This window comes from Dioscorea cayenensis, chromosome 10, assembly GCF_009730915.1.
Source record: "Dioscorea cayenensis subsp. rotundata cultivar TDr96_F1 chromosome 10, TDr96_F1_v2_PseudoChromosome.rev07_lg8_w22 25.fasta, whole genome shotgun sequence".
NCBI classification, from domain to species: Eukaryota; Viridiplantae; Streptophyta; class Magnoliopsida; order Dioscoreales; family Dioscoreaceae; genus Dioscorea; species Dioscorea cayenensis.
In genome coordinates, this window is record NC_052480.1 from 18,666,900 (window position 1) to 18,676,555 (window position 9,656).

At 45.1% G+C, this 9,656-nt stretch overlaps 1 non-coding gene across 1 annotated transcript; it reads left to right on the forward strand.

The window, feature by feature from the left end:
- Window positions 1–4,983: 4,983 nt before the first annotated feature.
- LOC120271345 lies at window positions 4,984–5,090 on the forward strand. Its single transcript, XR_005539958.1, has one exon. It is a non-coding gene; the product is annotated as a small nucleolar RNA R71 (small nucleolar RNA).
- Window positions 5,091–9,656: the final 4,566 nt, after the last annotated feature.

Below are 9,656 nucleotides of genomic sequence, written 5' to 3' on the forward strand. Positions count from 1 at the left end.
TCAGTTACGCATTACAATAATAGAAAAGATGTGCGATTATGAAAACCCTCCCACACTTAAGTTGTACATTGTCCTTAATGTACACATGCAAGCTCACTCAAAAATATATCATTCAAAAATAGATGTGGGAGAAGTTAATCAAAACAATACTCCCCGACTCCCTAGTGTTGCGTTTGATGAAGCTAATTCATTGGGAGTAGTGTTCCAACGAGTTGTGAAAGCTACGACGGCCAAGTGCCAAAGCACCTTGGCCGCACTCCATGACTAAGTCTCAATTTCCAAGAAGACAAGACCATCTCCACGCACATACGTAGGGATTCGGTGAGCTCAAGAAAAACAAAAAATAACCTCGAGAGTGTATAAAAAGATGAAGCAATGAATAGAACTCGATAATGCAAAATAACATAAACTCAGAAGGAAAAATCCTTTCTGAGTGAACAAGTCTAAAAACATGAAAATAAGATAAAGTAAAATGCATGAAAGTAAAAGAAAGGTCAAGTGTCAAAGTCGTTCTCGGTCTCCACCTACTCTGCAAGTGGAAGCATATAGTGGGTCCTCTGGTGGTGGGGTCGAGGATGGAGGTGCTGGAGGTACTGAAGATCCGGGTCTCAGGAGATCTCGAAGGAAATCGAATCGGGCCATAAGACCTGTGTACTGAGCCGACTGTAAAGCCCAGAGCTCCTCTATCTCAGTCCGAATCTCTCTAACATCGGGTCTCCGACCTCTCGATACGATCATAGGCTCGAATACCCGTGCCACAGGTAAGATGGAGGAGTCTGCTACACACCCACCGTAGTATCTCCTTCGCTCGGTGGTCTCAGCTGAGTAGTCGAGGTGAACATAAACCCCGCCCAAATCTCCGCATCAACCCCATCATCCCGATCGTGATCGAACGTGAAGAGCGATGGGCACAACCGCTCTCCTCAAAGACCACGTGAGCCGCCGCCCAAACCCATTCCTAGAATGAGTCTAGTGATATAAGGGCCCGCAACAGTAGACCCACTCTCATCGAATGACCAGCATGCAGCAAAACATCCGCTAGAATGCACCCTAAGTGAAGTGGTACATTATGAGCCATGGAGTATAAGAAAAGCGATCCACCGTCAAAGCGGTCGTGTTATCACGCTCGACGTCACGAACCTCGTCGATGACTGCACGTATGACAGAATCGAACCGGGACAAAGTAGAAGCCTTCGATAATCCCTGCTCAGATCTCCCCACGCCCACACAAAAATCCTCGATGCATGATATGGGGTGACTGACACTGGAAAATCTACTGGTAGTCGGCCATACTCCATGGTACATGTATAAGCGACATCATACAAGCCCATCCTAATCGAAAACTCAGTGACGCTCATAGAGAATGGATGTTCGAATGCCCGAAACTGTATCGCCTATGTAGTGTCAACTATCCCATGTAGCAATCGAAACTCAAAGGACGCTAAAACCTCTAGCGTAAGTGTGCGTAAGTCGGTTCACTAATTGTCGCCAGCCTCCTCCGACTTCCCACACGCCAAAGATCTCATCAATCTCATTAATCATCTTATCATGCTGCTGAATCTATTGGAAGCACTTGCTAAATCCACAAAGCAAGTCCGACCAAACCCGGAGTGAAAAGTCTCTCGAGCGAGCCCGATGCCTGGGGTGCGAGAATCTATATGTATCGGCTCGGGTGAAGTAAGTCCGAGGCACATAACTCGCTCTTCTTCGCTCGAGGTGCCATAGCTGGAGTGCAAAAGACAAAAACAATAAAAAATCTCAGAAGCAATATACTGCAGAATTCCACACAAGCCTGTGGATATTACCCACGCCCGTGTGGCTCTGCAGAGCGTGAAACTCCCGCACGGGTGCACAACAAATCTTAACAATTCAATTGTAAAATTACTTCTAACTGCTTACTACACATCCATCATGCATGAAAACTCGCATTTAAAAGCATTCAACCCGTGAAAAACCATAATTGGCAAAGAAAAGAGGATAAAAGGATTACCGAAGAGATGAATATGAAAACGTCTGAAATTTGGTAAGATTAGCAAAGAAAATTCCTCCAAATAGTGACGAAGGGTCGGAAAAGATAATCGGGAACCGTTTTCCGACGATTGGAGATGAAGAAAGAGATAGATCACAAGGTTTTTAAGGAGGAAATCACGCCTCTTGGAATTTTGTGTATCCCCACGGGCGTGTGTAAATTACCCACGCCCGTGCGCCTTACTTCGAGAGCGCCACAGGGGTGTACACACGTCCCTGTGCCTTCTCGGGAAAACGCTCCCTTGACTCTGACTGATCTCACACGGGCGTGCGGAAAATACCCACGCCCGTGCGCCAGACTCACGAGGGCAGACGCACGCCCCTGTGGCTTCCATGGTCATCTGAGAAAAATATCAAGTTGCCCACACGCCCGTGCGGAAATTCCCCATGGGCGTGGGCATTTACATGCCTCAAGTCACAGGGGCGGCCGCACCCTGTGTTTCTCGGGATGGAGGGAGCAACATGCGTAGCTCCGCACGGGCGCAGGAAATTACCCACGCCGCGTGTGGTTCATAAGGTCACCCACTGGGCGCAGTCCACGCCCGTGTGTTCTCGGGAAAAATCGCCCAACTCGAGGAAGGGCACATGCACCGCGTGGAAATTACCCACAGGGCGTGCGCCACCGCATGGTCGCATGATGCAGGCAGCATGCCGCCTCGTGCCCTCTCTCGGAAGAGTTCACAGAGACACCCACAGGGCGTGTGGAATTTCCACCGCCCTGCGTGTGTTTTCTCTCGGATGACTTAGAAAAACCTGCGCAGTTTCTGCGTGAACTAGCTCGAACATGTTTACACACTCGTAGCCTACCCTATTGTGCAAGATATACCGGATAAAAAAACACAAAAATAGGACTCAAATGACCAAACTTCAGCAATTCTCAACAAAAACATACAATGAATTCTTTTAAAAACCCACAATAAAATCACAGCACAAGCACTCAAAAATTGAAACACCAACACTTAACAATTTATTCATGCAAAGAAACTAAACTAAAGGTACAAAAATAGTAAACACTTGGGTTGCTTCCCAAGAAGCGCTTGTTTAATGTCACTAAGCTTGACGTATCTTTCTTACCTCACGGGGGTTCATGAATGAAGGTTGCCCTCTTACCCATAACTTGAAAGCATGATGAGCAAAGTCTCTTGAGGGTAGAGGGTGCACTATCGGGCTTCGGACCACCTAACAATGGCTCGTCCAACTTTCTTGGCTCATGTACGTCTCCAACAGTCTTGGTGCATTTTCGGTGCCGTCTTTGAGCCCTCTTCATTTTTCGGAGCACCTTCTTCAAGATTCCCGGGGTAGATGTTTCCTCTCCAGTTGAACCAAGCATCATTACTTCTTTATTGCTCTCCTCTTGGTGGAACAAACCTTCATACGGATTCGGGTTGAACATTTCCTGTATATATTCATCAACAATCTCATCAGTAGTGTCTAGAAAATATAAAGTGTCATCAAAATTGAGAGAATGCCTCATGGCTTCAGCAAGGCGGTAAGTGAGCTTATCGTCTCCGACTCTCAATGTGAGCTCTCCACCGTCGATGTCAATCAATGCTTTGGAAGTCTGCAAGAACGGTCTCCCAAGTATCAAGGGTACATATGCATCCTCATCAACATCTAGCACTACAAAGTCAACCGGAAAAATATACTTGTCCACCTTGCCAAAGCATGTCTTCAATGATGCCTCTCGGATGTCGTACCGTTCGGTCCACCAATTGTAAATTCATCTGAGTAGGCCTAGGCTCACCCAAGCCTAGCTTTTGGAAGAAAGTATATGGCATGACGTTGATACTTGCCCCTGAATCCGCTAATGCCATTTCCTCACCTAAGTTGCCGATGTTACACGGAATAATGAAGCTTCCCGGGTCTTTCTTCTTGTTCGGCATGTTCTTTTGCAACACCGCCGAGCATAAAGCATCAAGCACCACTGAAGCACTCTCCTCCAATTTCCTCTTGTTGGTCAATAGGTCTTTCAGGAACTTCGCATACTTAGGCATTTGAGCCAAAGCCTCAACAAAAGGAATGTTGATGTGGAGTTGCTTGAACAAACTCAAGAACTTCTTATACTGGTCATCCCCTTGGTCATTCTTTAATCTAGAGGGATAAGGGATTCTTGGAGTGAAAGGTGGGGGTGCCACCTCTTTCGGCTTCTCACTCGGAAGCCTCCCTTCAACCTCGCGACCGCTTCTCAAAGTGATCGCCTTCACATGTTCTCTCGGGTTGGTTTCCGTGTTGCTTGGTAAACTTCCATGTGGCCTTTCGGAAAGAGATTTCGCAATTTGCCCCACTTGATTTTCAAGGTTGTGCAAGGAGGCGGTGTGATTGCAAAGTGTAGCCTCGACTGATTCAAACCTTGTATTTGCCGATTGAACAAATCTAGCCAAGTGTTTCTCCAAATCCGTCATTCGGGTTTCCAAGCCTAAAATTCCGTTTTCCACTTGAGGAGCTTGTTGTTGTTGTTGGAACCCCGATGGCCCCATGGTCTTCTGTGGTCCTTGATTACTCCATGAAAAGTTGGGATGATTCTTCCAACCTGAATTGTATGTGTTGCTGTATCGATTCCCTTGAGGTCTCATTCCATTACCTACAAAGTCAACATTCTCAACTGAAGAAACATCACCTATGACGATTGGGCAATCGGAAGGAGCATGTCCTCCACCACAACCGGTACAATTTGTCACGGCCGCAACTCTATTCAAAGCTATAAGATCTAGCTTCTTACTCAAACTCTCCACTTGGGCCGCCAATGAAGTTACCGCATCAATTTCATGGAGACCGGCCACCTTTTTCTTTTCCCTAGAGTTCCACTGGTTGCTATTTAACCCCATTTCCTCAATCAATTGACGTACCTCGTCGGGGGTCTTGCTACCTAAGGTACCTCCTGCCGGCGCATCCAAGAGTTGCCTTGTACTTGGGTTCAAACCATTGTAGAAGGTTTGAACAATCATCCACTCCGGGAATCCATGTTGCAGACACTTGCGTAGCAGTTCCTTGAACCTTTCCCATTTCTCAAATAGAGACTTCAATTCCAACTTCATAAAGGATGAGATCTCATTCCTAAGCTTTGCTGATTTTCCGAGAGGGAAATAACGGGCTAGAAAAGCTTCTACCATCTGCTCCCATGTAGTGATTGATGCCCCAGGTAATGAGTGTAGCCACTGCTTTGCTTTCCCCTTTAAGGAAAATGGGAAGGCTGTCAATTTGATGGCATCATCCGTCACACCATTTATCTTCAGCATGTCACACACCTCGAGGAAGCTCTCTATGTGACTGTTTGGATCCTCATCGGCCAAACCGTTGAATTGTGCGGACTGCTGCAGCATATGGATGAATGTCGGATTTAGATCAAAATTCTGAGCTGTGATTGGGGAACGCACAATACTCGATTGTGTCCCCAACACTGAAAGTATGGCATAATCGGATAATGTCCGTTGTTGCTCATTTTGTTCTGCCATGTTGTCAGATCTTTCTATTTCCAAATCAGCTGGATTAGGCTGTTCTTGTATAGGTTCTTTCCCTTTCCTTCGAAGTGCACGTTCAAGCTCAGGGTCTGCTTCAATCAATACTGATGGATTCCCTCGGGTCATAACCTGGAGCTGCACCAAAAGTAAAGAAAAAGAAAATCAGAACGATGATAGAATAAGAAGATATGAAATAGAATGTGTAGTGAAATAGCTAAGAAAACAAAGTGCAAAGTATCTCTAAACACCTAGCTCCCCGGTAACGGCGCCAAAAACTTGACAAGGTCGCCTTACGTATATCCCGCAAGTGCACGGGTTTGTCGAAGTAATAATCTTTGGTGAGCGGTGTCTAATCCACAGGGAGTAGGGAATGAAAATACTTAATTTGGTTCTCAGCTATGTGAAAAATCAATAGTGATTAGTGTGAAATTGATTCAATTCTCAATAATAAAAGAAACAAGTGAGAGAGCAAGAATAACGAAAAGGGTAAGGCAATCGATAAAGATGGGGTACTCGGATGATGCTTCACCTAGGAAAATCGTTTCAAGTGCAAGAACTCTCTATCATGCTTCCTAATGAATGCAATGGTGAGTCGTGGAAATCCTTACATACATAGTCCCAAATCTAAGTTCAACTATGACTAACTCTATTCATGTCTCGGAGGAGAGATTAAATAACCTCTCAACATCGCACTCGAATAAAGTTGCAATGAGCTCTAGGGATTCCAAGTGATAAATCGCTTCCTAATTATAGACCTAACCCTTTGGTCCAGGCGGAAGGTCCCTAGCCACAATTAAGCCCTAGATACTAAGATCCCCTCAACGCTTCACTCTATTGCATGCGCAACTAGGAACCAGCGGAGGTTCATCCCTTAGATCATTCACTCTATTATGGCCGCAAAGAACTCAAGGAGTTGAGTTAGAATCTATCACATCGGAGGGGAAATGGGACGCTCCTGTACCTCTCGACTCACCCTCTCAACCTTCTCCAACCTAGCTTTGTCTAACGCTCGTGGTGTGTCACTCACTCACAAGGTTACCAACAAGAACTCTAAACCCTAGTGTCACTCTAGGGGAAATGTTCATACAATCAAGCATTCAAGGATGGAACTCACAATAAACATCAATTTATTGAAAGCATAATAAAGAAGTTCAATGAAATGAGTACATCCTAGGGTTCACAATCACTCAAGTACCCACTAGGGGTTTAGCCCTCCATGGAGCTAAGTACAATCAAAGATATTAAATTTAAAAGCAATGAATCCATAAAGAAACCCCCCCGATGGTCGTGTCAATGGTCTTGTGGAAAGTCCTCCACTCGTCGTCCAAGGATTCCTTCATCTGGTATAGGAAACACCTCGATCGAAGCTCCCCTACCAACCTTCTTCCTAATGGAATCACGATGTCGTAGCCGTAGAACCTCTCCAAAACATTGGCAAATAGCCCTCAAAACCCTAGCAGAAACCCTCTCGTAAGTTGGGGAAAAGATGGAGAAACGAATACTGAAATCCGGGCTGAAATCGGCTTTAAATAGGGCTGGAATCGGGCGTCTACATGGGCGTGTATGATGTCACACACCCCTGTGGAATTTCCACACGCCCGTGTGGATTCTCTGTTTCTCTGATTTCTCGGCTGGCTGTAAACAGTGCTGCTACAGTACTTCTTGTAGTGTCTTGCTACAGTGTTCTGCCGAAAATACTCCAGAATTCCATACTTTTATTGGGGTAACGCAAACGGGCACACGTTTACGTAGTGAATCACTTGCTTTTTCAGTGATGTACATGTTGGTGGATCTCTTCTTCTTATATGCATAAGTCAGAATGCTCGAGTGTGACTACCTTTGTGCCCCTCTAAATGAATGTGCTCACTCGAATATGAGGAGGTTGGCACACACTCTAGCATCTCACACCTGACCTATGTCTTCGCGTTTGAACCTTAGCAAGATCTCCTCCAAAATCGGTGCATTATGATCCACATTGGACTATTTCCTTCATACTCGGCCTCACAACCCTACCTGCATAAAAGTAACATAAAAAACACACATATTAATGTAAAAACCTGAGAAAAGTAATGCTCAACATAAGGAATGAACGCTTCGCATTCATATCGCACAAGCACTTATCAATGACCAGCATCCTGTCCTCTTTTATATTTCTCCTGTTGGCACACAAAGTATGTCTTTACATATGCTTCTATGTCATCGCCCATATCTAGCTAATAGAAGTGATGCGAGACTAGGGCCATCATGCGCTTACGGTCGAAATGTCCTGCCCGTAGAACATCATGATGCTCCGTAAGGAGCTTACACCGAAGTCGACCACCCTTCAATACGAAGAATTGAGTACCCTTGGCATAAAAAAGACCATCTTCTAACCAATATTTGCGAACGACTCCTTCGTTAACATCAGCCACCAACTTAATGTACCGGTTGCCTTCCTTTGCTTTCTCCCGAATATGAGTTTGCAAATCATTCTCCACATGAGAAATGGCAGCAACATAATTCACAACCTATTGGTGACTCAACGCATTGGCCACCCAATTGTGTCTCCTCGGCTTGTGCTGCCAAAGGAAATCATATTCTTGCAAAACCTCTTGCCATCTAGCTTATCGTGCAGACATCGTTTTTTGCGTAGCACAGAAAGTATTGGCTACGTCATCGGTTTTGACAAGGAACTTCATTCCCAAAAGATAAACTCTCCATACATGTAAACAATGGTCAACGGCGAGCATCTCTTGCTCGTGGGCCGAATGTTGTTGCTCCACATGTTTGAGCTTGCAACTCTCGAAAGCCGCTTGATGCTTGTTTTGAATGATAACTCCTCCGACAGCTTTGTATGATGGATCAGTGTGAACCTCGAAAGGTTCATCAAAGCTAGGAAGAGCTAAGACTAGTTCACTTTAGATCGCAATCTTAATTTTATCAAAGCCAATTGTTACTATTCGGGCCAACCCCATGGCTGGACTTTCCTCAATAAATTGGTGAGTAACACCACTTTTCTTGAATACCCCTCAATTAAACATGATAATAGTTGGCTAAACTGAGAAAAGATCACAACTCCATGACTTTGGTTGGCACCGGCCAATCCAAAATTATAGCCATCTTAGCCTGGTCCATTCGGACTTGACCATGAGAAATAACATACCCTAAGAACTTAATTTCCTCTTGAGCGAATTTGCCATTTCTCCAACTTGAGATATATTTGTTGCTACCGAAGTTTTGATAGCATAAGCTACAAATGGACGACGTGATCTGCCAAGGAGTCACTGAAAACCAATACATCATCTAAATAGACAACCACAAACGAATCAAGATACTTGGAAAATACTTGGATTCATTAGATGACAAAATGTCATCGGGGCGTTGGTTAAGCCAAATGGCATTACAAGGAACTCAAAAGAGGCATAACAAGTCACACAAGTTGTCTTGGCCTCATCCCCTTCCGTGATTCTGACTTGCCAGTGACCCGAACAGAGGTCCAATTTGGAGAACTAGGCAACTTTTGACAGCCGATCAAACAAGTCCTATGTTAGGGGCATCCGGTACTTATTCTTGACCGTAATTTTGTTTAAGGCCCAGTAGTCCACACACAGTCAGAGAGAGACATCATGCTTTGGAAGGCTGATTGAAGCCGCTATCTAAAAGTTTGGTGGGTTGGCGCCACAACTCATTTTGCTCCATCTAAGCCATCCTATACGAAGGTCGAGCTGGGGGTCTGCAGCCTAGTAATAGTTTAATTTTGTTGTCAATTGCCCTACGAGGAGATTGGTCTCGAGGTACTTCAGTCTTCATGACGTCTGAAAATTCTTCCAAGAGGTCCCATACATCTGGCGGAATATTTCCCACCAAAGCATCCAGTACTTCCAGTAAAGAAGTAACAAAAGTGGGTTCATCCATCTTCAACCCATGAGCCAACTAATGAGCAAAGTGCATCACTTCCTTTCCCTTCTTCTCGTTCGAGGCACCTACAACAAAGCAAGGGGACTTACCATCCATGATAAATAAGCTATCCAAGTGGGGGACAATGACAGCCTAGATCGTCTTCAAGAACTCTATGACAAGGATCAACTCAAAATCATTAATGTGACGACAAGCAAATCGGTCTTCCCCCACCATTAGCCAAGCTGGATCGGTATATCCACTACTCTTCCTGTAACTGGCCTAGGTTGGGAA